Below are 27,697 nucleotides of genomic sequence, written 5' to 3' on the forward strand. Positions count from 1 at the left end.
AGACAATTGGCCCAATATTGACCGAGACACACAAGTTCAGCTCATAGGTCTTGATAGTTCGTGATCTTCTCATGTTCTTTGTCTTCAATTCTACTGTTACCTGCGATTGCTCTATCAGTGAGCCAAACTTGATTTTTCTTGTTGTCAACTACTGTCATATCTGGTGTTTTGTCATATCTGGTGTATCACCAAACAGATAGATATTTATCTGTCTGTAATCTGAAGTCCCAAAGGATCTTTGCTTGGTTGTTCTCAGTGGTTTTATCAGGTTTGTGACCCCAGGAATTTTGATGTGAAGGAAAGTTGTACTGTTTGCAAAGATTCCAGTGAACCACAGCTGCCACTCTGTCGTGGTATTCTTTATCGTCAATTTGGGTTAGCTTACTACAGGCACTGACCAGATGGTCAACTGTTTCATCTCTCATCTTACAAAGTTGACATTTGCTGTTGTCACTGGTCTTCTGAATCTTTGCTTTAATATTATTTGTTGCAAGTGCCTGTTTCTGTGCGCATAGGATGAGACCTTCCATTTCTTCCTTCAATTTAATTAATTAATAATTAATTAAATGATGACTGCATTACTATTTATGCATTGTTTATGCCAGTATCATAATCATCATCATCATAATCATCATTATTTTGGCACAGTCATATTGTTTTTGACTGGATTTTGTTTGCATCCACCTATCAAGTCCTTCCCCAAGGACCTAGGATAGGGAGCTAATTTTTGTCTTCATGATGTTGCGTTACAATGTGGCCGGAGTATATGCGCTTTTCCTAGTAAGGCGGCCTTTTGCAATTAGCTGATGGTACTTGTGTTAATCTTGATGGTGTTCAGGTGCTTTTCCAACTATTTTGGGATAGTACCCAAGGCCCCTATGACTATTGGTATTACTCTTTCTTTCTTTCTTTCTTTCTTTCTTTCTTTCTTTCTTTCTTTCTTTCTTTCTTTCTTTCTTTCTTTCTTTCTTCTTGCCCTCTGGCATTTAATACATGGCACCTGAAACATACAGTGATTGTTAATTCCTATTATTCCTGTAGAATATCATCACCTCTTTGTAAACCAGAGTTTTAATTACTCCAGCTAGATTACATAATTCCCTGTGCATTATATTAGGTGGATAAACAAATCCAATTTAAAAAAAATCGGTCGAGATATATTAGGCAGAATTGCTACAGATGTTTAATTTGCAATCCAAGCTGCAGATTGTTTTACTAATTCAAATGGGCAATTAATTGCTTAGCTGGGTGTGAGTCAGTGGCCTGCTCATTACTTAGAGAGGCAGAAACTCCTTCTGAGGCATCTCTGACTTCCTTTAAATTTCTCCTCATAACCAAACTTTCCTGTGAAGTCACTGGTATAGCTCCTAGTCCCATATACTGGTGTAACAAAACCTGAGTACATGTACTTGAAAGAATTGCATATTCTTCTCTCATTTACACTTTTCTCCTCTTCCTCTGTTTGTCTCTCTTGTTGAATGTTGATTGTAAGCTCCTCAGGGCAAGGACGTTCCTTCATTCTCTGACAAGCACCATACCTTTTGATAGTACTACATAAGTAATCATCAACACTTGGGGCTGATGCATGCCTGAGATCAAACTAATTTCAAGGTAGTCTTCTCACTAACTGCAAGTCGTATACCATCTCTGGTCAGCTGGCCTTCCTCATGGACTGTGTCTTTATGGTCCAAGAAGCAAACTCCCTTGTGAAAACAAATTTTTTTCCACGGAATGCTCCTCAGAAGGTTCCATGTGATAAAGTCACATTGTTCCAAAGGTCTTTTCCAGGGGAAATAGCAGCCATTTGGCTGGCAGCCAGAGGAATGGTCCTATTCCTGATGCTGTGGAACCAATGATTTCAAAAAGATAAGCCGAGGGCCTGGTTTTGACCTCTCCAACGAATGAGCATCTACTTCAAATAAATACCCCATTTTCTTGCCTGCTGTTTCAAACGGACAGTTTACCCGCCACATTCTTTAGCCTTGCTGGCAGTCCAGCTTGATCTTGTCCATATTTGCATTGTAACTAAAAGGGACTTCAACAGCGAGGTGGAAAAGAGCTTCAGGCATGTGTGAAGTCACTGACTGTGCTGGTGGGCTTTGTTCTTTTAATAGCAAAGCAATGACAAGCCCTTGAAAGGAAGATGCTGGATAAAGGCTAGAAAGGCACTTTTGGAGAGGAAACTCTGGGAAACGAGACTGTAAAGAGCAATGAGAGCTCAGGTTGGGACTGCAGATCTGTCTCTTTAGGAGCTGTCCACAGTCACAGGAGAGGAGGCCCCTGTTGGATGTGCTGGTCTAATGTCCTGGTTCTAACACTAGAACCAGGGGACAGCCACTAAAATTGAGTGTTGGGTGAGTTAGGACAGACAAAAGCAAATATTTCTTTACTCAGCGTTTGGTTGGTCTGTGGAACTCCTTGCCACAGGAAGTGGTGATGGCATCTGGCCTAGATGCCTTTAAGGGGCAGGCGGAGGGCTGGAAGAGGGAGGTCCCGGTAGTTGCAGGCGGGACACAGGAGGCAGGGCTGGGACTTGGCTGTTATTCCTGATCCCAACCCTGTACTCCGAGCATCGCGGAGCAGGTTCAAGCCACTCCGCTGTCCTTGGACTTATGCCACCTCTGAATAAGGTGGCGCAAGTCCAAGGAGACCCATTGGGGCTGCATGAGATTTATTAAAGGTTTTGTTGAGAGCTGTGGGTTGTCCATTCTCCACCCTCTCTGGGGGGTCCGGGAGGGGGGAAGTGCTTGCTTGGCAAGGCACTGGAAGTCTGAGACTTCAGGACCACATCTCAGGGTCTCACGTCCCACCTGTGGTCCACAGACCATGGGCTGGGAAACCAGTGGTGCAGCAGAGTACCTGCTCGTCCCATCAGTTTGGCACAGTCCTCCTAGACTGGGCAGTTACAACTTACGCATCCCTTGAGATGTTTTGTAACCGAATTTTCCGGCTGCCAGTGCCAGGATGTCTGTGTGCTGGGAAGTCCACCATAATTTTTTTTCAGCGCTAATTCTATCCTTAGAAGACTGCAGTCTGCTCAGTAGAATGTGTGTGTGTGTGTGTGTGTGTGTGTGTGTGTGTGTGTGTGTGTTAAGCCCTCAAGCTGGCAAGTACATATGCTGCAGTTCTAGTTGGGGTCACACGCCAATAATGATTAAAAGCAGCACTGAAACTTGCCTGGTGTCATGTGGCAGGACCTTGCACGGGCTCCCACGGCTGGTGCTACTTAACTATCTAGTCCCCCGCAGCCTCCTCCCCCTTAGTTAAGGGCAAAAGTTTCCTCGTTGAATTTGCAACACAAATAGCACAGTGGACATAATGCTCCGCTCTCCATTGCAGAAGATAAACGGTGGCTTTGAGTGCTAGTCTGGATTTTTATAATGCAGAATTAGAGGGGATTTTTGTTTCTCTGCTGTGAAAGCATTAGTCTGGCTTTCAAAAACAAAACAAAGTGCCTCCTTGTCAATGGAATCTCTTTAGCTATTTTAACGGGGGGATCATAGCGGCAGTGCCTTGTTCATGATGCATTAACAGAGCACCTTATGGGGATTAGATTTCTGCAGGCATGTCATGTCCCAAATACCCCTTGCCTGTTTTCCGTCAGTGTCTGCCTGAAATGGGATTGGATTTTTAGTAGGAAATTCAGAATGAGACTGGGGACAGGTAGGAAAGAAAAACCAGCAAGAAATGATGATCCAGTGGCTGCCATTTGTTGATTAATTGCATAGTTTAAATGTTTTAACAGTCTATTCCATCGCCCTTCCCCGTGTGGTGATATAGCCGAACCAATATAGTGAATACCTCCATTTTGCTTTAGCACCCGGAGTAGCTCCGAAGGGGAGGGGAGGGGCTGCTTGCACGGCGCGGTGAGGCGCCTGCAAAACTAAGTGCTTTGCACCCCCTCTAGCTACGCCACTGCAGACCAGTAGTCTGTACTGTACTCTTGCAGATTTAAGCCTAAACGCGCATTAACCATTCAGCATGTGCTGGGGGGAGGGGGGGCTCATTCCCACACTCCACTCTGTGCACCACACATGTGCTGGAGCTTTGAGTAAACTGGCCCTTAGACCGTGCTCTGACTCATAAGCTGATGATGAAGGCTGCGATCCCTGGTGATGTGGCCTTATTTATGCGTTTTAATACATGCAGTGGAAAGCATTTCCTGGGAGAAAAGATGGAAGATTTGCGGCATTTCGAGAGTCGGTTTGCCTTTGGTGCTTGGATGAGAAACTCTAAAGTGGGTGTTTATTGATCTCCCCACACACAAACATGGACAGGAGCCCACAGGATTTGGAATGGAATGTAAGCAATATGTCTAATTAAGTTTTTTCTTTTTTTACTACTGCTAAAGAAGTTTACCCCAACGGCACACAGAAACTCATAATGAGGAACTGTGAGGTGCGGTGCTTCTATTTTTAGCTCTGCACGGCTCCTTTAGCTTCATCCTTCTTGGTGCATGCTGGAGATAATGGATCATGGAGAAGTTCTATCCTCACCTTGTGTCCCATTACCAGGCAACTGTGAAAGCAACCCGGCTTTTGTCTGCATCATCAAAAGTCTGAATAGAAGCCGAGAGAGGCAGCCGATCCCCTCCCTGCCAATCACAGTAAGATACAGGAAGGCTGCGTTTCCCATACCTCGTATTGACTGCAAGTACCAGGAATTGAAACCCTGGGGGCTGGGGACAAGAATAGGCCCTCGGTTTGGCTGTACTTGTTGTAAGAGGCGACTAAACAGCCACCGGGTAGATGGGACTCCTTAGCCTGGGAAGGCAGCTCATCTGAGAGAAGTAAACTGATCCGAAACCTCCACTGCCTTGTGGCTACATCCAGTTATGGAAAAGGCTTCAGGAGTCAACCTCGAGGCAAAATCCGGAGCCGGAGTCCCTGAGGCAGTTCATGGCTGGACACAGTCACGTTCTGGCAACGCCTGCGACGCCGCTGCAACCAACCATATTGGCCTCTGCCTTTCCGTTGGACCATTTCAGCGACGTGGAGAGGGGGGATTTGCTGCATGGGAAACAGTCTATCCTCCATATCTACTTTACCCAGGCTTTGCTCACTGGAGAGGACACTCTGTTCCAGAACCACCATTCAGAGCGCGATACCACAGTCTTCCGAGACTGAAGGATGCCAACAACCAGGAATTGATGAGGAGCTGTCTTTCGTGTTGCTCATTTCACCCAGAGCTTTTTGCTTTGAGGTTTTGAAAGCAAGCAGTGAGAAGAGGGGCTTCTCTTTCTTCTCTTTCTTTTCCACTAGCTTATTCCCAACACTAGAGCATGGGTTGAATGTTGCTGGCTTGAACTACAATATTAGTCACCCACCTGACAGTGGCTTTGGTTTGGTCTTTCGACACATGCTGTAGAATGAAGTGGTAGTGTGTTAATGTGCTGGATTGAACTCAGAGCTGGCATCAGCACATGGCATCCTAGGGCAGTTGCCAGGGCCAAAGTGCCCCGGGGGGGGCACTGCTGATGCATGCATTAGCCATGAGGACAACTAGACTATTGTCATTCATTCGTTCATCCATTTTCACACCACCTTTCTTCCAATGAACTATGGTTGGCAACCTTCAGTCTCGAAAGACTATGGTATAAGCCTACAGCACCCGGTATTCCCAGGCAGTCTCCCATCCAAGTACTAACCAGGCCTGACCCTGCTTAGCTTCCGAGATCAGACGAGATCGGGCATGTGCAGGGTAACAGTTCCAATGAACACAGAATGGCTTACATGGTTCTTTCCCTCCTTTCACTCTCACAACAACCCTTTGAGGTAGGCGAGGTTGAAAGATTGTGACTGCCCATGATTTCCCAAGAAGCTTCATGACGGAGAGGGGATTTTAACCTGAATCTTCTAAGTCTGAGTCCAAATCCCAAACCTCTCCATCCTGACTCTCTATTGTTATTGGACATTGTTAGTGGCCCATTTCCACCAGATGACCCCTTGCCACATCCATTGGTTGCCAGCTGAAGTATTGGGGGGTGGGGCAATGGGTGGCACCTTGTCAAGAGTCTGCTCAGACATGAAGCTGGCCCTGAATAGATTGCACAAGTTCAGACTGCAGGAAATAATATTTTTTTACTCATGTTGGCATCCTTCAGTCTCGGAAGACCATGGTGTCACGCTCTGAATGGTGGCTCTGGAACAGAGTGTCCTCTCCAATGCGCGAAGCCTGGGTAAAGTAGATATGGATGATAGACTGTTACCCATGCAGCAAATCCCCCCTCTCCACGTCGCTGAAATGGTCCAATGGAAAGGCAGAGGCCAATACGGTTGGTTCCAGCGGCGTCGCAGGAGTTGCCAGAACGTGACTGTGTTCAGCCATGAACTGCCTCAGGGACTCCGGCTCCGGATTTTGCCTCGAGGTTGACTCCTGAAGCCTTTTCCACAACTGGATGTAGCCACAAGGCAGTGGAGGTTTGGGATCAGAGTTTTCCTTCTCTCAGATGAGCTGCCTTCCCAGGCTAACGAGTCCCATCTACCCGGTGGCTGTTCAGTCGCCTCTTACGACAAGTACAGCCAAACCGAAGGCCTATTCTTATCCCCAGCCCCCAGGGGAATTTTTTTACTATTGCCCCACATTCAAAACTCCTTCAAATTAGAAAACCAACAGAGCAGCTGAAGGATTGGCCTAGATACTTTATCCCCATTGTGCTAGTTTTCTACCTGCAAGGAGAGGTTTTGCATGGCAGAGAATTCAAAAGTGGAATCTCTCACACATATTAAGCTGTTTTATCCTGGGTCATGCAGTTCAGTAAAATGAAATGGGCTGTACAGTTGTCAACTTCAACTGAAAGAGCGATGGGGCGGGGAGGAATGTTGTATGACCAGATGCACCTTCATTTAAAAACATTAGAAAACTAGCATGTCAGACAGAAACGTTGCTGGCATACTAATTTTGTGTGTTTAAAGTTTCCTTTCCCACACAGAGATCAATTAAATTAATGACTCCCCCCCCTCCAGGTAATCGGAATTGTTACAGACCAGGAACAATTTTATCATTCTGTGTAGATGAGATACTTATTAAAGCTCACTGAGCAAATTAAGTCTTGAAATTGTTGGTAACGGCAAAGAGCTCAATTGACTCTTTAGCAAATGAAGGTCTTTCCTGTGTAAATCCCAGGGAGCAGAATGACCCCAAAGCATGGTCTGAGTGCTCATGGTTCAAGATGGGGCTGAACAGTTCCTGGCTTTTAGACCACCTACAAAGCCCATGTCTGCTGCCTTGAACACCATGATGAAAGCAAGAGCAGCTATAAACAGGAGGCAGGCAGCACCGAAACGTGCTCGTGTTAATTCCCACTTATTTAAATATTGCTTGTGCAAGAACATAAGAAAAGCCCCGCTGGATCAGGTCAAAGGCCCATTTAGTCCAGCCTCCTGTATGTCACAGTGGCCCACCAGGTACTTCAGGAAGTATGCATACAAGACAACTAGAGACCTGAATCCTGGTGCCCTCCCTTGCACCTAATATTCTGAGGTAGCCTACTTCTAAAATCAGGAAGTTGCACCTGTGATGGACTTTTCCTCCAGAAATTTGTCCAATCCCTTTTTAAAGGCATCCAGGCCAGATGCCATCACCAGATGCCAACATACCAGATACCAGGCCAGGCCAGGCCAGATGCGGTCAGTTCTTAATGCGTCACTATGCACACATTGTGTCCAGCCCCACAGAAAGCACAGGCACCCCCTCCTCAGGATGTTGTACAGATGAAAGAAAGGAGATTACATAATTTACAGGTGCCTTAATTTGGAACGTGTTTTCAATTTTTAATGCTCATTCTTAAAAGGCTTCTTTGATTTTTTTTTCCTTTTGCATTAAGCTTCTTAGCAAGTTGCAAAAAGGCAAAGTCAAAAAGAAGTGAGACATGTAGTGTTGTCCTCGCTTCATTGCCTTTTGAATTCAGCTGCAGAAACCAAGGCTTATTCCTTCATTTAATAAAGAAAGCAAGGCAGATATGGACCACGCCGTTCCACGCACAGGCTGTTTCTTTAAAGCTCATTTGTTTTGTGGTTCTGCTGAGAACGATCTTTGTTTCCATGCAGAGGGGAAGGTCATTTGTTTCAGAAGGGGGATGTTAGTGATCGGTTTGGAGAAAGGAAATGGCAGGTGGGAAAAGGCTTAAGAGGGCGGGGAAAACAGATGTAGGATGCAGTTTGAAGCAGAGGACCAGCAGGCAGAGAAAGGGTTAAGCATTGAACCCCCCCATCCCCCAATACTTGTCCACTCAAAATCCTGCTCTTGATGGTGTTTTTCTTTAGCAAATGAAGGTGCTGGGCTTTGGTACACAAGTGTAATTCTTCTCTTAACAACTGAGTTGAAGAAGACTTGGTGCTAGTAGCATAGCAAAAGGTGGTGCAAAGCACTAAGTTTCGCAGGGAGCCTCACCGCAGCATGAAAGGGACCCTCCCCCTCCCTTTCAGAGTCATTCCAGGCAGATGCCACTGAATGGTGCCCTTTAGACAGACCCCACCTGGGATACTGCGTCCATTCTGGGCGCCACTGTTTAAGTGAGACATGACCGTTAGAGCTTTCAGCGCTAATGGCTACAGCCCCCGCCTGATGCAGACAGGCTGGGGCTTGCTCCGCATTGGCCCTCCTGTGGCTGGAGGCAAGACAATCAGGCTGGAGTTGGGCGGTTGCCCCAGTCCAGCAGGGAAGCCGCGTGCACCCCTCAGGGGCTTTTCCCCATGCTCCTCGGGGCTCAGCTCGGGGCTTCAAGCCAGCCCCCGCCTTTGGGTTTGGGCAGACACCCCTGTCCCACGGCTACCCGCAGACTTGGTGGGGCGCCTCCAGCCCCCTTTTCCCGCCTGGGGCAGGGGATAAAAGGCATGGGCGCCATCTTGTCTCGCCCATCCGCCATTTTGTGGCGTCATCACAAGCTTGCCAGTACTAAGGGCTTGCTGCCTGGGGAGGGCAATTCTGCACCCCACCCCGCTTGAGCCCCCAGCAAGTGCCCCCCCTCCAAAAAAGAAAAAATAATAATAATAATAATAGCAATTACATGGAATATTGAATATAAGGGGAGACAGGGCACAGTTGGGGGAATTAACAGGTTATTGCTATTAGGGTGGGGCCTCAGTAAGGGTTCTCGAAGTTTAAAAAATTTTTTTGAATAACAATAACATTAAGAGAGACTGGAATAAGTACAAAGGGGTAATAGTTAATTAGCTGAGTGCAGCTACCCATCATGCCTAAGTGCCCTCAAGGCACCTAAGCGCCCTGTTCCCAAACCGGCTGAGTCTTCATCGTCCTCTGAGGAAGGCAGGGACCTGGGTGAGCTTAAGGCATTAGTGGTGCGCCTGGAAGCACGGCAAAAAGAGAAGGCAATGCATATGGGCGATGGGGCGATGGGGGAGGAGCATCTGGCACCGGGGGAGCCCAACGCAAATTTAACCGCCCAGGCCATGGTACCCGACTTAACATATTTCTGCCTTCCAATAAGAAAGGCAAAGTCCCTGCCGCCAAGAGGTTATCGGATGAGGAGTCCAAGGGGCGCCTGATCTCGTTAAACCTTCACAGGACAAGGCCACGGCGGACAGGGGGCGTGCAGGTGAGATAGAAGGGCCTGATCACGACCCAATTACACCGTTTTGGGGTGACGAGGGCATAATCCCTGAATACCCCAATTCGCTAGCCATGAGTTATCAATTCGGTGGATTAGGGTGGCCTCCACATGCGGCATTGCCGTATGGTGGCCTGGGCTACCCCTGGCCTCTGGGACACTTTGGTTTCACTGGACCAGCAACCCAGCCTACCGGTAGTGCTAGTGGGCCTTTTAGTGCCCCTACTACTCCAGGTCAAGCACTTCCTCTTGCCCAGGGCCAACCAATATCCTCACAGGGCCACCAATTCCTCCCCCCCCCCCCGGTTTTCTGATAGAACCTAGTGATCGCCCCAGAATTTCATATGGGAACATCGCTCTATCTTTAGGCGGCCACTTACTCTATTGGTGAAGGAGTGAATTTGGCGAGGAGGATTTGTGGACATCTTCAGCCTTTTACAGGTGGAGCCTGAACTCGCCCCAAGGCTGGGAGAACCCCTTAGGGACCAGGAGCTAGTAAAGTGTAGGAAAATCGATAAAAATTGGACGAACTGGCTCAATGGTTTTATAATTTATGCCTCAGTAGTCCTCCAACTGTACCCTAACAAGGCTCCTTCCCTCTTTAAATATTTGGACATCGTCCATAGGGCTTTTCATGATTATTCTGGCCCTGCTTGGTGTTCTTATGGGAGGACCTCACTTTCACATGAGGTCCTCCCATGATTCCGCCCTTGATTGGCGCGTGCTGCAATGGGAATTGTGGGCGCAGCTAGTTATTCCTTCAAAACCGATGATTGGCGACCGCTCGGACAGCGGTCACCTGATCACCAGAAACAGGAGCAAACAAGGCAGAGCACCTCCGGGTGCTCAAGGGGTTCAATACCGGTGCAACTTTCATGAATTTAATGCCATTGGACCTTGTAGTCGGTTCAACTGCCCCTTTTCACACATCTGCGTGCAATGCGGGGCCAAACATGCGGTGTTCAGTTGCCCCAAGCTGGGATGGGCCAGGTCCCAATTTCGAGGGCAACCTGGGGGCGGGCTGAAAGGCGGTGCCCCATCTGCTGTCCCTTCCAAAGGGCCCAACCCCCATTAGGCTTCCATTCCTCGGCCGGTTACTCAGCCAGTATCCCAACCAGCCGAAGGTCAAATACCTTTGGGTAGGTTATTCCAGTGGTTTTCGGATTCCGGCACCCCCTCCTTCCCAACCCTCCTGGGCCAAGAACCTTTGCTTAGTTTGTGGTATGGAGGAGGTGGTGAAAAAAAATATTGCCGAAGAAGTCGAGGCTGGCCGAATGGCCGGTCCGTTTGTTGAGCCCTCTTCCCAATTGCAAGTTTTCCCTTTGGGCCTCATCCCCAAAAAAGTCCCGGGTGAATTTTGGTTAATACACCACTTGTCACACCCCAAAGGCCAGTCCATAAATGACAGGATCCTGCATGACCTTTGCTCTGTCAGATACACCTCTCTCTATCAGGCTGTGGCTTTGGTCTGTGACTGTGGTCCCTCCGCTCTCATGGGCAAGGCTGACATCCAATCGGCTTTTTGCCTACTGCCAGTCCACCCCAACAATTTCTGCCAGTTGGGTTTCTATTTTGAAGGGGCTTACTATGTTGATAAGGCGCTGCCCATGGGCTGTTTGGTATCCTGTGCCACCTTTGAAAATTTTAGTTCCTTCCTAGAGTGGGCGGTCCATGACAGGGCTCGCCCAGTTTACTCCGCCCACTATCTCGATGACTTTTTGTTTATAGGCCCAACGGGAACCAAAATATGTTCAGAGGCCTTGGCTACTTTTGTCGAGCTCTGCAGCAAACTCGGTGTCCCCTTAGCACACAAGCAATTCGAAGGCCCCGCCAAGTGCCTCACCTTTTTGGGGGTAGAACTCAACTCTGTATTACAGCAGAGCCGTCTTCCACTCGCCAAACTTGTTGAGCTCCGCGAACTGCTAAGTGCTGCTCGTGCGGCACGCAAGATCACGTTGCGGGACCTCCAGGTACTAACTGGTCATTTAAATTTTGCCTGCCGTGTTATCGCCCCTTTCTCTGGCGCCTGTGCAATGCCACAAGTGGCTTAAAGCAGCCGCACCACAGAACCCAGGTTACAGAACCCATGCATGCCGACATGGATATGTGGTCCAATTTCATGCTAAATTTCAACGGTCTCTCCTTTTGGAGAAGCCAGAAGTTGCTGGAAGCAGAACTGTAGATTCATTCGGATACCGCCAGGGGTTTTGGTTTTGGCCTTTATTTCAGGGGTTGTTGGTGTTCCACTGCCTGGCCACCTTCCTGGGTGTCAGCAGGTATCACCAAAGATTTAACTTTTTTAGAATTATTCCCGATAGTTGTGGCAGTTTTCATATGGGCAGACATATTTCAAGATTCCGCCATGTTATTCTGGTGCGATAATCTCGCCGTGGTGCACATCGTCAACCAACAGACATCTAAATCAGCCAGGGTCATGCGCCTAGTCCGGGTCTTCATGAAACAGTGCCTTTCAATTAACGCCATATTCCCAGCCAGACATGTTCCAGGCCTCGACAATGGTATCGCCGATGCTCTCCCTTGTTTACAGGGGGAGCGTTTTTGGCTGTTGGCCCCAGAGGCAGCGCAGGACCCAGACCAAATCCCCAGCTGGTTGTGGAACCTTGGTTTGTCTGAACCCAAGGGGCCATTTGGGCATCTCTAGCTCCTTCCAGCCGGGCCAGTTATTGCAATAAAATACGGGAGTTCACCCCCTTTTGTACAGAGGCAGACTGTGCCCTTTCCACATCCTCCCCGCCCAAGGCGGTGATGCGTTTCCTGTTGGCCCTTTGGGACCGTGATATACTGGTCCGGTCCATGTCTGTCTACTTAGCTGCCATTTCCTTCAGTGCCAAAGCCACGGGAACTAAGGATCCAGCTGCTGATTTTAGAGTTCGTAAGATGCTGGAGGGTTTTAAAAAAGACACCCCTCCGCTGCCTGACCATTGCAGGCCCATCACATTCACCCTCCTGCAGGGGCTCTATATCGGATTTGGCCTTTGTGCTTTTCTCAGTTTGAGATTTGCCTTTTTTGCACTGTTTCCCTCGTCTTTCTCTTTGGGGCATTTAGGGCAGGTGAGCTTCTGGCACAATCGAAAGGGGCCCCTGGCGAAAGAACCATGCAGTGGGATGACTGTGAGATCTTGGGCGATCCGGTCCGCCTGCGGCTTAGATTCTCCAAGAATGATTAATTAGGTAGGGGCCACATTGTGCTTCTCCACAGGTCTTCTAATCAGCGACTGTGCCGTGTTCATGCCTCGTCAGTATGCCGGGCAAGGGCAGCCCCTGGTCCTGGGTGTCTTTTCAAACATGGGGCTCTAACTCCGCTTATGCTCTACCAGTTTAAACAGTTGTTTAAGTGGGCCGTGGAGCAGATGGGGTTACAACCCGAGGAATATGGGCTCCACTCATTCCGCATTGGCGCCACCTCAGCGTCTGCACAATTAGGCCGGCCCATTCCGGCCATTCAGAGGATTGGCAGGTGGCGTTCCGGCGTCTATCAGTATTATCTGAGGTAAGTTGCATGGCATGCGCCCTCTCATGGGCTATGAGCACTCCAGCGTTGGGAGTCTCCTCCGATTTTGTCGTAGCCTTTGGGCCAGTTTTTAGGGGAGACTCCCCCTTCCCCCTAAGGGGGTTTCTCTGAGGCATCTGCCTTTGGGCCTTGTGGCTTCGTTTATGGGAATCCGGTGACTTCCTTGTGTGTCCTTAGGGGATGTTGGGCCATTCAGTTCCCAGGCTAGCGATGCGAGCTGAAGGGGACCCCCGTGGAGCTCTTTGGGCATTCGCCATGTTTGTACCAAGTGGTCATGTTTAAGAGTTGTTAGTTACCTACAAAGGCACCGCTTCCTGTCCCTTACTGTTCTTTTGGCCTTGACAGGTCCATGGTGGCCACAGCTCATTCAGACTTTAGTCATCGGGCACTCTATCATTTTTGGGGCCAGGAAGCATGCGATATCCACCAGCTTCAGGTCGCAGCTGGGGTTGGCTGGTCACACCTACATAGCATGACTGGCCCTAAGAGGCATGCGCTTGCGGCAATTCCTGTCCATGATATTCGAATATGTTGCTACCCATCTGCCACCCCAGGTAATCATCTGGGAGAAAATGACCTCTGTCAGAGGACGACCCTGTCCTTGAGGCTGCAGGCCCGTAAGGATTTTCTCACCATCTGCAATTGGTTCCCTGGGATCTCGATCCTATGGTCCAATCTTCTCCCCAGGAGGGTTTGGAGGGGCGCTCCACCGCGTCGACGTGGCCAGGCATCAAGTCAGTGATTACCTGGGGAGGGTCGTTGTGGCCATGGGCGGGTCCATCATCCCCCATCCCAATATTGTATGAACCAGCCCCACCCTTTCCACAGCGATGGGGTTCATCTGTCCCCGCAGGGCTACGACATCTTTTTGACTGATTTACAGCAGGGTTTGAAGCAATTCATTTTTAGTGGGGATAAGAAGGACAAGCAGTAGGCTGTCCTTGTGGCGTGAAGCGTGCGGGGTCAGGGTAGGTAGCCACACCCCAGTGTCTGTCTAAGACAGCAAGGGCAAGGGGTGAACTAGTACTGCTCACATGATGCTTTCCCGGCTCGAAGAGGCTGGCTGGCAATCCCCTTTGACTGACTGGCACGCCTGGCAAGGCTTGACCTGTGGGCCACCAGTCCTGCTGTTTTAACCATTTGGGCGACACTGACAGGTTGTCCTAGGCCGCAGGTCTGGTGACAGCCTCGAGTCGGATGGTTTCTCCCTTTGACCTTGGGGGAGGTAGACAGCTAGGTTCATTTCCCCCTATTAACAACCCCGCACGACTTAGGACTGGGAGTTTAACCAAGTACCCCAGTCATCCTGCTGTAATTGAACAATCAGTAAAGTGGCCCAGTTTTAAATCCAAGCCGCAGTCTGGTGCATTTATTGGGGGGGGGGGGAGGGCGCCGGTAAATGTCAAACTGGAGTGTGACCAGAGGAGGGCAGCTAGGATGGTGATGGATGGGACTGGAAGCCATGTCCTTTGAGGACAGATGGAAAGAGTTGGGCATGTTTCATTTGAAGAAGAGACTATTAAGAGGGAACTTGATATCTATCTTTAAATATCTGAGGGGCTGTCATGTGGAAGACAGAATGGATTTGCTCTCAATTGCTCTGGAGGATAGAACCAGGACAAATGAGTTTAAATTACAACAAGAGATTTTGATTAAATGTTATGAAGAACTTATGAAGAAATGTTATGATGGTATGAACTGCCTGGCAGTCAAACAGTTTGCTTGGAACATGGTAGACTCTCCATCACTGGAGGTCTTTAAACCGAGCCATCTGTTGGGGATATTGTAGACAACTGAGGGGGGACATGATGGAGATGTACAAAATTATGCAGGGGATGGATAGAGTGGATAGAGGGATGTTCTTTTTCCTCTCACACAACACCAGAACACATCTGCTAAAATTGAGTGTTGGAAGAGTTAGAATGGACAAAAGAAAATACCGTTTTAACCCAGTGTGTAGCTAGTCTGTGAAACCCCTTGCCACAGGATGTGGTGATGGCACCTTGCCTAGAAGCCTTTGAAAGGGGATTGAACAGATTTCTTGAAGTCCATCACAGGTTACAAGCCATGATGGGTATGTGCAACTTCCTGGTTTTAGAAGTAGGCTACCTCAGAATACCCAGTGCAAGGGAGGGCACCAGGATGCAGGTATCTTTTTGTCTTGCATGCTCCCTGAAGCATTTGGTGGGCCACTGTGAGATACAGGAAGCTGGACTAGATGGATCCAGTAGGGTTTTTCTTATGTAGTCTGTATCGGTAGGGAGTTGATGATCTTTTAGTTCCTTTCTAACTCTATGATTCTGTGAAGAAGAAGAAAATCAATGGAATCATAAAACCGATAGAAGAAGCATTGTTACTGTGCAATGAATATGCTCAATATTCACTGCATTTAGTATATACTTGGAAAGCAATCCCTTCAACTAAGGCTGAGCTGGAAAGTCTGCAGTGAGAGCTTTCATCTCAAATCATGAGGGGACTGCAGCTGACTGAAAGACAAAACTGATGCATTTTTGTCTGATCTTTGCATTTTCTGGGGTGAGGGAAAAACTTATTGGTAGCCTCCTGGCAGCTGACAGCAGCCTTTTTTTCTCTCCTTAGAATATTGCAGGAACAATGCTACCTATTGCCATGGCATCATTTTTGGGGCACTCATTTCCTGAGCATCATGGGGCATTCGGGGGGGTGGGTGGGTGGGTAATGGGAACTGCCATTCAGTAGTTGTTGGAAAGAACGTTCACTCACATCCCTGAAAATTGCTGAATTCCCCCTGCCTTCATTTTTGCCACCTGCAACTGGGCAATGAAAATTGGGGGGGGGGGGAGGGGAGTGGGTTGTCCTATTTCAAGACAGCATGATGTCCTGCCTAGCCCTCTGTCATTCTAATCCCAGGGCACAGCCAGTCCCAGTCCTGCACATGCTGGGTTTACCGGAGTCTCGTCCGTTATAGGAATTGACCAGACAAATCACTCCACCAACGGAGAATGTACTGCCACCCAAAGAATCGAGAATTCTTATGGCCAGATGCAAGGGAGGGCACCAGGATGAGGTCTCTTTTTATCTGGTGTGCTCCCTGGGGCATTTGGTGGGCCGCTGTGAGATACAGGAAGTTGGACTAGATGGGCCTATGGCCTGATCCAGTGGGGCTGTTCTTATGTTCTTAACTACAATTCCCAGGAAGCCTTGCAGGTCTCTTGTTATCTGGTGTGCTCCCTGGGGCATTTGGTGGGCTGCTGTGAGATACAGGAAGTTGGACTAGATGGGCCTATGGCCTGATCCAGTGGGGCTGTTCTTATGTTCTTAACTACAATTCCCAGGAAGCCTTGCAGGTCTCTTGTTGCCTGGTGTGCTCCCTGGGGCATTTGGTGGGCCGCTGTGAGATACAGGAAGCTGGACTAGATGGGCCTATGGCCTGATCCAGTGGGGCTGTTCTTATGTTCTTATGAGAAAGAGCTCTCAATCTATCAGTCCTTCCCTAGTCTGGGCCAGGTGAGGTTTCCCTGAGCCTAAACGAGTCATGGACTCTCCCATTCACAGAGGTACTTAGAAGCAGGAATTCATAGTAGGATGGTCATAGGAGGACACTATAGAGAGTGAGGATAGCAAGGGTGGGTTGGGGTGGATCCTAGTGGTGACAATAGCAAGTGCTGGGATCCTATCTCAGTTTTTCCAGTGTGACATCCCCCAGATTTTCCTCAGACTTACACCAGCAAAATAGCTGGTGTGGGCCTACGGAGCTGGTGCAGCGGTGGACCTCCCCAGCCCTGGGCCTGGGACAAAGGTCCATGATGGCACCCCCCTCCCCACAGAATGTCACCAATCCTCCAGGTCATCAGAGAAGGCCTTTTTACAAGTGCCACCACCTAAGGAGGTACGTGGGGCGGCAGCAAGAAATAGGGCCTTCTCAGTAGTGGCACCAACGCTATGGAACTCCCTTCCCCTTGACTTGAGAATGGCTCCTTCTGTTGAGACTTTTCGGCGAGGACTGAAGACCCTTCTGTTTAAACCAGCCTTCTGAGTTCATGGCCTTTTAAACAACTTTTTACATCTTTTAGTATTTTTACAGGCCTGATTCCTCTACGATCTGCTGCTTTATGCTCTTTTCATCTGACTACTGTTTTATGGTATTTGTTAATGTGTTTTTAATATGTTTTTATCTGTTTGTTAAATTATGTTTTAATCTGTTTTTAGCATGTTGTAAGCCACCCTGGGTCCCTGTAAGGAGAAGGGCGGGGTATAAATAAAGTTGATGATGATGATGTGAAAATCCACCCTCTCCACTCACCTGAGGCTCATGGAGCCTCACGCAACCCAGGGCTGCATTGGAGAAGCCTTTCTGAGGTTCCCTGAAAACCACAGTTTCCAACTCCATTGGGAGCCTCAGAGAGGCTTCCGTGGGGTCCTAGAGGCTCACACCTAGGGCATTTGCCCCATCGGGCCTAATGGTAGGTCCGAAACTGAGCCAGTGTGGACCCATTGATGACCAAGCAGCCTATGGAGAGGTAAGAACAAAATACTTTTACTTACATGCTCCAAACTGTCTGGTCACCCTTTCCACCATTGCAGGCAGCTCACGTTCTGTCAGTACAGCTGCAGGGTGGAAAATGGTGGAGGATAGGATTGGGCTCTAAGTCAGTTTAGTATCTGGCAGCCCAATCCTAACTTGCACTGGTGCATTGGGGCCACGTGGCCTCCATTGTATCCCATGCTCATTAGGGATATTTGTCCCCTTACCTTGAGTAATACCCCAGGCTGCCTAATGGGGTGACTTGGATCTGCACCAGTTCTTTAGCTGGTACACATCCGAGCAGCCCAGTGTAGGCTGCTTGTGTAGTCAGGCTTGGGAGGGAGGATAGGATACAGGGAGGATGGGAGGGCACCAGGATGAGGTCTCTTGTTATCTGGTGTGCTCCTGGGGTATTTGGTGGGCCGCTGTGAGACACAGGAAGCTGGACTAGATGGGCCTATGGCCTGATCCAGTGGGGCTGTTCTTATGTTCTTAGCAATGGCCTGCTGTACTGATCCCACCCCCAACTGGGCCCAATCAGTCACCCATTCTGCCCTCCCCCCCCCAGAATCGCCCCTTCTTCACCTCTGATCCACCCTTCCACCACCCTTCTGCCACCTGGTGTGACTCTTACTTCCATGGGTGGTCATCTTTGTGGATGTCATGGTGGTGAGACAGTGCAGGCCTTTCTGCTACTTACTCTCCAGGTGCCACAAACATGGTTTGGTACACCCTTGGCCAGTGTGCTGGTGAAAAATCAGGTTTGAATTGTGTTCTGAATTATGCAGCACAATTCTATACACCTGGAAGTGAGCAATACAGACACACACCCTGTCTCAACCCCGCCGCAACCCCACCTCAAAGCCCATCTAAAGAGACACTTTGTGTGGATGGAGGAATGTTCTTTTCCCTCTCGCACAACACCAGAACCAGGGGACATGCACTAAAATTGAGTGTTGGGAGAGTTAGGACAGACAAAAGGAAATATTTCATTACCAAGTGTGTAATTAATCTGTGGGACTCCTCGCCACTGGATGTGGTGATGGTATCTGGCCAAGATGACTAATATTCTGAGTAATTTTGAGTGGTATGCATATAATTGTGCAGTCAATTAATTGACAGATGGAGCATAATTTCCAGAGTCCTCACATGACAGAAATCCAGCCCCCACCCCCCGCATCTGGAAAGCACATGTCTACTTAGCTTGTCACTCCCTTGAACTCTAGGGATGCTCAATCATTTTTATGTGGTGTGTCATCATTCCACTTGTTTTCATTATTAAAAATCTTACTCACTCGGTTATTCATTCAACTAACGTTGATTTTTGTGGCTTTTTTATTCATTTTTGTGACTCTCATGCATTTTTCTTTCTGGGCTTCCTTTTAATCGTTTTCCTTGCAGTCTGGCTCATTTCAGCAGTGCCTCCTGGCAGCTTCAATTTGTCCTCAGACTGCTGTCACGTTCTGGGGAAAAAATGGGCAGCCCCCACAAAAAAAAGGAAGGCAGCTTCAGTTTATGACTGCTGTATTTCCCAGAACACACAAAATGTGGCATGATCTCTGCTACCGGGGAGAGTTAGGCTCCTGGAATGAGTAACAAATAGGGTACAAAAAGGATACGCACTCTGAGTTCTTGGCATTCATTTCAGAGCGAATTAACATTGTTGAGTGCACCCTATTCATGTCATGTTTTTAATTACTTCCCAAATGAATGCACAACCTGACTGGCTTCCATGGCATCCATTTATATTTCATGTAGTCAACCTACATGAGACATTTCAACACTTTCCCTAGGAGGATTTCTTTCTTTAAGGAGGATTATTTCTTTACCCAGCATGTTATTTCTTTACCCTGTGTGTAATCAGTCTGTGATTGCCACAGGTAGTAGTGATGGCATCTTGCCTGATCTTGTCTGATCTTGGAAGCTAAGCAGGGTCAGGCCTGGTTAGTACTTGGATGGGAGACCGCCTGGGAATAACGGGTGCTGTAGGCTTATACCATAGTCTTTCGAGACTGAAGGTTACCAACCATCTTGCCTAGATGCCTTTAAGAGGAGATTGGACAAATTTCTGGAGGAAAAGTTCATCCTGGGTTACAAGTCATGGTAGGTCTGTGCAAGCTCCTGGTTACAGAGGTAGGCTAACTCAGATTGCCGGATACAAGGGAGGGCACTAGGATGCAGGCTGTGTCTTGTCTTGAAGCATTCGGTGGGCCACTGTGAGATACCAGAAGCTGAACTAGATGGGCCTTTGGCCTGATGCAGTGGGGCTCTTCTTATGTTCTTTAGGATTCTGCCAATATCAAAAATAAATAATAGTCGACCTTTCTGCTTTCTGAAGGCCTAATTTTGCTCCTAATTTTGCCTTGGTTTCCTTTTCATCTGTTGCTTCTTTATGGTCCAGTTAAACATCATGCACCAAAACCCAGGAATTTCCCTCGCCAATTTTACTGCAAGCCATGATTACTGTGCTTGAAGTCAAAGGCTGCCTGCTTTATGCAGTTCCCATCCACCTCATTCCTGCAGGGAAAAGTGACTCTGTTCTGCGGTTCACACAGCAGTGGAAAAAACCATTTTTTTTTCCCCCTGGCAAATCCATTAAAATCTCCTTGGAGTGCACAGACAAATTGATATGTCCCCTTCAGTTTTATTAAAGTTACCAGTTTAGGGTTGGGAGCTCCCAGGTGTTCTGGACCTCTAGTCAAGTAATTACTTTGTGATTGCTTTTATCAATAGTTGTCTGTTTTTCTCAGTATTTGCCCGGCAAGCAGAAAAGGATGGAGCTCCAGGCCAAATCCCCGGGGTGTGGTGCTTTGAAACAGTAGGGAGCCCATTTCTGCTCTTGAGGATCCCTTTAACTTTGCTCCTTAATTATGTTCATGCCTACCGTACTCCAAATATCGTTACGCCCAGCAAAGGAAATGTCCACTATGGTCTGCTTCAGAGCCCCACAACTGACAATCCCTGCGAATTCGTCCCTCACAGACCATGATCATTTGGGTACCGAGATGAAAAGCCTGGTCTCATTTGGTTTCGGGTCCAACCCCCTTCCAGCTGGGTGTGAAATCAGCTTTGCGCCTTCCCTTGACCCAGCCCTATCTCCTAGTCTCTGTCACATTCCACAAGGTTCTGAAATACCAGAGATGAGCAAATCCAGGGCAGCTTCACTCAAGTCGAATCATAAGTCTCCACCCCCTTTAACTCAACTCAAAAACAAGTCCTAACAGTTGGGCTTTCCAAGTTGCCCACAGAGTTTTGGAGACTCTAAAAGACTCGAATCCTGAGTCTTTTCCATAAAAAAAGTCAACCACGGCTCCACGGGGGGGCGGGAAACAAACACAGAGCTGCTGCCTGTGTGCTCTGGGTGTATGTGTGTGTTGGAGTTATCTTTAAACACTCTCCTGATGTCCCCATCTGTAATGTCCATGGCGGGCGGAGGCCCCGCCCCTTGGGGTGCGACCGAGCGCGGGGGGCTTACCCTGTCAATGAGAGTTGGTCGGCGACGGAAAGAAGGACGAGAGGCAGACACAGATGGTTTACTTGCGTCAACCGCTTGACATTCATGGGGCCTGTTACGTCAGAGGCCCCGTTGCCTTACACAGACTTGTGGCATCGGTGCACGATAGGCTCGTTCCCCGCTCCTTCCCGACCCCTTGGGGCTTCAGGCAGAGCTCTCCAGCTGGTGCCTGTCGGCCAGGGGTATGGGTTCCCGAGGGCTGCAGTGCTGCTGTCTGGGGTCAGCTCAGCTGTCCTCAGGAGGGCCCCTGGTACCTCTGGGCTTGCCCCTCGATCAGTTGGCCTCCAATGGAGGTAGCTGGTACCGGGTCCTTGGTTCTGCAACCTCGCCTCTCCTGCTGTCACGCCCGGGGCCCGGGCGGGTCTAGGATCAGGGAGTTCCCAGCCCCCGGCCCCTCTCTCCAGGGCCGAGGTAAGCAAAGTTCCCTTCGGGGCCTGGATCATCTGGATAAGGCCAGGGTGGCTGCCCCCTCTGGCCTTCCCTTCGACCCTGCTCCCAACTAGAGAGGAGTGACCTCTCTCTAGGCTGCCCAGCCTCCTTATGAAGCCAGCCTCGGGCTGGGCCAGCCCCACCCCTTTATCCCACGTGGCTGCTGGCTGCTCCCAGGAGGCACTAGGCCCTACTCCCAGGGAGGCGTCTTGCCTGGGACCCCAGTCCTGACAGTGCTTAGGTCTTGCTCCTGAGGAGGCTCCTACCCCTGAGGAGACCCCTGCTCCTGGGGAATTCCTGGCCGCCTGGGCTGGGCCTAGGTGACACCATCCCATCTGTAAACAAGGGGGGAGAGGGTGGATGAACCGCCTGAGAGTGGGGACAGAAGCAGAAAGAGAGAAGAGGGTCACACGAAGCAGCTGGGAGGCTTACCAGTACGACCCAATCCCTTGCAGCTCTACTCAGAAGTAGTCCCTTTGTGACCAGTCATTCAACCTCCAGCCTGCTGGAGCCATACCATTTTTCTTGGATGGCTAGGAACTGCCTCTTCCCACCTTCTCCCCTCACTCGTCCAGGGTAAAAACCTTCATGCAATGATCATCGGTTCCACTCCCATGTCCCCCCTGCCTCCTGCTCAGTGCAAAACCAAAACATTAACCCTTTCCTGCCTCCTGGCTGGAACTTCCCTGCTGCTCATCCGGTCTGAATGATGGCCCCACAAGGTCTTTCAGGTTGAAAAAAAAGTAAGCAAGCACACCCAGACACAGGCGGGCTCCAGTTTGCATACTTGGGGATGAGTGCTGAGTCACTGGCCTCAGACTCAAGTCAGCGTCAGAGCGTTTGACACGCCTGACTTTTGAGTGTACATGAATCAGCAAAAAACACGTGTAATACTGAACAGACCGCAGCTTTTCTCCAATATCTTTTTCACACAGTGTGCTTTTCTCAATTTTTTATTAGGTGTTTCAAATCATGTATGCTGTTTGGGGTAATTTTTTTGGAAAAGTCACCGATATGTCATGCTTGGACTTGCGCTTCTTATACATTGGGCATAATCCTAACTGTGCCCTGGGCCCGCCAAAGTCCCTTGCGCTGGCCCAGGATGGTCACAAACATGCCATAAAGCATGTTTGCGCCTCCTTGGGAGTCAACTGGCCTGCACAGGGATGCGTGCTGGCCCACGGAGGTTGCATCCAGCCTCTGTGCTGACTTGGGGAGGGAGGCTTGCATCGGCCAAGCTTGGCCTACGCAGGGGTCTGGGAGGAAGCGGGAGGGAGGGAGGCATTCTGGGGCAGGGGAGGGTGAGTAGAGGGCAGTCCCAGGAGTGGGCGGGGAGCGGGAGGTGGGCCTGGGTCGCGGCTGTTATGCCGGATCCCAACCCCGTTCCCCGAGCAACGCGGAGTGGCTTGAAGCCACTCCATTCTCCTCAGACTTGTGCCACCTCCTGAGGTGGCGCAGGTCCAGGTTGACCTATTGGGGCCTACCTAGGGGTAAGGGGAAGAGTTTACCCTTACCTCTGGCTTCTGGCCCCAGTCTTGCACTGGATACAGGCCCGCCGGCCTGCCTGTTCCAGTGCAAGATAGGACTGTGCCTGTTTGTTACTATCTCATTGCAATGCAAAGTTTCAAACTCAGCAAGGAGCAGGGTTGGAGACATCCAAGGTGCTCCAGTGAAGCAAATGCTTTGTACATTTTGCACACGAGACAGTTATATAATGCTAATTACCTGAGTTTAATTCAAGCAGATAGTTTGAATGGTTTGGCGCAGCACGAGGCAGCTTTGTGACGTTGCTTGCCTTTCCTTTTAAACCATGGGCAGCCACCTTGTATATTAGCAGGGGTGTTCTGTTTGCCAGACTGGGGTCTGAAGCTGGGAGTGTCTTTTGCCACACAAAGTGACACCCTCACAAAGGGCCATAGTGATGTTTGCAACCTTTAGATCTTCATATTTCTGCAGCACGTATAATCACGCATAGCTGATGAACTACATGGAAATTCTCATGGGCAGCTCAATCCTATCTTGCACTGGTGCTGTATCCAGCGCGAGTTTGGGGCTAGCTGAGGCTTGGCCCGAGAAAAGGGGAAGCTTTTGGCCCCAATGGATCTACACAGACCTAAAGAAGTGGTGCAGATCCAAGTAGAACAGAGCAGCCTGAATCTGCTCTGTGCTGCCTGAGAACGCAGCAGCAGACCTCCCCAGCCCTGTGCCAGGGGTGAAGGTCCATGATGGCACCCCCCCAGGACTATCGCCATCCCCCTGTGCAAAAATTCACCCCCCCCCCACACACACCTGAGGCTCATGGAACCTCGCACGACCTCCACCCACATCGGGGAATTCTCTCTGAGGTTCCCAGATGCTTTAAACTGTGCTTCCAGTTTTTCAGAAGCACAGCTTCCACCCCCGCTGGGAGCCTCAGAGAGGCTTCCGTGGGGCCCTAGCGTCTTGCGCCTAGGGCTTTTGCCCCATTGGACCTTATGGTTTGCAACTGCGAGAAGGAGGCTAGGATCCAGCATGATCAGGTTGATTTTTGATTGATGCAGACCCCTATGGAGGAAAACTGTTTGGAAAAAAACAAGAAAAAACAAAATAAATAATCCTTGAATACACCACACGTGTGGGGAGTCTCAGGTTTGCATCCTTCCAGTCAAGATAGGATTCTGCTTCCCCCACTTATGTGCTTCCCCCACCTACCTTAAACAGTGTAAAGTGGACATCTGCATTTTTTTCCTCCTTTTGCTTTATGATCAAAGAAGGAAGGGCTTGTGGATTGAGAAATAAATCCGTTTAGAAAATAATTATTTTCAGGCAGCCAGCAGGCATTCTCTTAATTCAGCCGCTTTGGCCAGCGAATAGCCGCACATCTTTAGCGCTTTTAGCAGGTAAAACAATTAAAATGGCATAATTTTGTGAACCGTTGCATAACCTGAATATTAATCAGCCGCAATTTTACTTGATCAGAGTTAATATTTATCTGCCCTAGACTAGCACACCAAAGATAGATTGTTTTTTAATACTTTTATTCCAAGTCTACAGGGTGTCTTGCAACCCACATGGATTCAGTCTCTTCCTGGCTTTTGCTTATTATGTAGGAAAACCACTTGAAGTAATGCAATTACCCAAGTTGCCACAGGTACTATAGATAATACTAAGGATAATGTAGAAGTTAATAATACGTGTGCATTTTGGATCTGTCCTTGGAGGAAGCCAAAGGCTGTTAAAGTGTTGCTTATAATTTATTACGTTTGATGAAAAATCTCCTGCTGTACTTTAATGATGCAAACATATGCACTAATGATACTAGGGGAAGATTCAATCTATTAAATACACTTCCCAGTTAGCAGATTTGGATGTCTGTCAAATGTGCAAATGCAGTAAACATACCCACTTTGGTCATGTCAGTGTCATCACTCGGGAATGTGGAGGGTGTGGGCTGCAACAGATGATGGTAGAGGGAGCGCAAAGCACTAAGTTTTGCAGGCAGCTCACCGTGCCATGCAAGCGGCCCCTCTCCCTCCCCTTCAGAGCCAATCCAGGCCACGAGAGCAAAACAGAGCTGTTTGCCAAAAGCCAATGCTGCTTCTCACAGTGGCCGGCCGGATGCCCCTGGGAAGGCTACAAGCAGAGCATGAGGCATTACCCTTCTCCCACCATTGCTCCCAAGCAACTGGTATTCAGAGGAACACTGCCTTGAGACATGGAGGCAGTGGCGTCACTAGGGGTGTGTGGGCCACACAGGGTGTCATGCATGGGGGGGGGGGTTTGGTTGTTGGCAACCTTCAGTCTCGAAAGACTATGGTATCGCGCTCTGAAAGGTGGTTCTGGAACAGCGTCTAGTGTGGCTGAAAAGGCCGATTCGGGAGTGACAATCCCTTCCACACTGGGAGCAAGTGTAGTGTGTCCCTGGTCTGTCTCCCTGGCTATGGGCCTTCCTTCTTTGCCTCTTAGCCTCAGACTGTTGGCAAAGTGTCTCTTCAAACTGGGAAAGGCCATGCTGCACAGCCTGCCTCCAAGCGGGCTGCTCAGAGGCCAGGGTTTCCCACCTGTTGAGGTCCACTCCTAAGGCCTTCAGATCCCTCTTGCAGATGTCCTTGTATCGCAGCTGTGGTCTACCTGTAGGGCGCTTTCCTTGCACGAGTTCTCCATAGAGGAGATCCTTTGGGATCCGGCCATCATCCATCATCCTCTATGGGGGGGGGGGTGACATTGCATAATTTCATGCAGAATGCAATGAAACAAACCACGTTGAAATATCTCTATTCTATCACAGGTTATAGCCAAAAAACCAGTGGGGTGGGGCAATGGCCCAGTGCGTTGTCCCTCCCACTGCATGGGAGGAGGTCCATCACGGGGTGATGCACTGGCCTCCCATACTGGGTTACACAAACCCTGTCATTAGCTCATGTCATTAGCATTTTCAGGTGAGACGGACTCCTTCATCTTCCCTATGTGGAGATGTGTGCGCCGCTCCCATTGAAAGACAAGCAGAATTCAACTTTGGATGATAAATAATATATATGCAGAATACTGGCAATGTGATTTAACATTGTCTGAGAACATGTTGTATAATGGAGACCTTCTTGTCTTTCACCCTCAGTGCAGCTGGAGGGGTTAAATATTAAACCATCATGTTAATATTTGCTGTGCTAAGTTTAGCTGCTGTTTAAGGTTGGGGGAGCACGAGGGAGGAGGCAGTTTGGGCTGGACACGTATGGCCAGGATACATCTCGCTTTGCATATGACTTCAGTGGGTTTGACCCTCTTCATAATAAAACCAATAAAACTGACTCTGTAAAGTCTCGGGACAAATGTGGAAATAAGCTTCAAGACTGCTTTTGTAGTCCCAGTTCTTTGGTGCACGATAGAAAAAGCAAATTCTATTAAACCTTTTGAACAAAATCTCTCCGGAAACATTACGCTCTTGGAAATGAAACTACGAAGCATCAGCAGTTCATAGTCATTGTTTACAATGGGAAATATAGTGTACATCTCTAATTCTCCCCCCCTTTTTTGCCTAGTATCCATTTGTTTGGGACACTTTTAGCACCGCCGCGGCTTTGGAGTTGCATCAGCCTTGTAATGAGGCTGCCCTGTCAAACAGATGCAGTAACCACGAACCCTTTGTTGTTGTTCAAGCACCTTCTTTTTTCTCAGTTGACCAGTGAGCAAAGAACTTGGCTATGAGCCAGCTAAAGAGACCAGAAACCCGCTTGATTCCCAAGAGAAGGAAGTTCAAGAACCCAGGTGACCCTTTCCCCTAACCAATCCCACAGGTAAAGTGGAATTAATGTCCACAGGCTATATATAATGGGGTCAACACTCTCACTCTCTCACTCACTCACTCACACCACTTTGCGTGTTTGCCCAGGTCCAACATCAGCAACATCTGATGCTTCCCAGGGCCTCGTCCATCCACTGTGCTGCAAGTATGGGCGCCAGGCCCAGGAACTAGATGGTGTGTCTGTAGGTTAAGTGCCCAGAAAAACTTGGTCAGATTTTTGTTTTCTTTCCCATTTGCCTTTTTTAACCCTTGCCAACCTTTGCCTCCTCTTTTCTTCCTTTGCTAGCTGATCAATGCCTTGTACTTGCATTTCCCCCTCCAGTGTTTCGATTTTTAGCTATTTAATACTGCAAATACCTTTTAAAGTTCCATTTTCCCTCCCTTGTCTCAATTAATTTGGGAGGGAGAGGGTTCCCATATATACCAGCCTGCTAACTACTGGTTCTGCTACTGGTTGTTTTTAAGCCCCCACCTGGGGTTTTGGGGCTCTCCATTACCCTGGGAGGCATTCTCAAGAGGGAAGTATTGTCAAGAAGGCCTCCTTCTGTCTGGGCTTACAGCTTGGTAGCAACAAACTACATTCTATTTTTCGTTCCCAGCTTTCCCAGTAAAAGAGGCTGAAGCAGGGAGTGGGGTTCCAGTCACCACCTTCAAGATGTTGTACCTGCTCGGTCCTTTGTCTGTACTTATAGGACAGAGGAATTCGAGAAAGCAAACCATGCAATAGAGATTGGAAGGAATTATATCTAACAAAACTTCAGGGTGCTTTTTCTGAAACAAACTGTGTTTTCAAGATATAGCTACACCACTGGGACATCAGTCCATGAAGTTTGAGTTGCCACACACACCAAATTCAAAGGATTGTTAGATGC

The 27,697-nt window shown here is 48.8% G+C and overlaps 1 protein-coding gene and 1 pseudogene across 1 annotated transcript in view; one reads left to right on the plus strand and one right to left on the minus strand.

Annotated features, from left to right (window-relative positions):
• KCNH5 (potassium voltage-gated channel subfamily H member 5) overlaps positions 1-27,697 on the plus strand; it is a 199,795-nt gene that overhangs the window by 90,755 nt on the left and 81,343 nt on the right. The window lies entirely within an intron of this gene.
• On the minus strand, positions 5,599-5,717 carry LOC136638194 (5S ribosomal RNA; annotated as a pseudogene).

Source organism: Tiliqua scincoides, chromosome 1, assembly GCF_035046505.1.
Source record: "Tiliqua scincoides isolate rTilSci1 chromosome 1, rTilSci1.hap2, whole genome shotgun sequence".
Lineage (NCBI taxonomy): Eukaryota > Metazoa > Chordata > Lepidosauria > Squamata > Scincidae > Tiliqua > Tiliqua scincoides.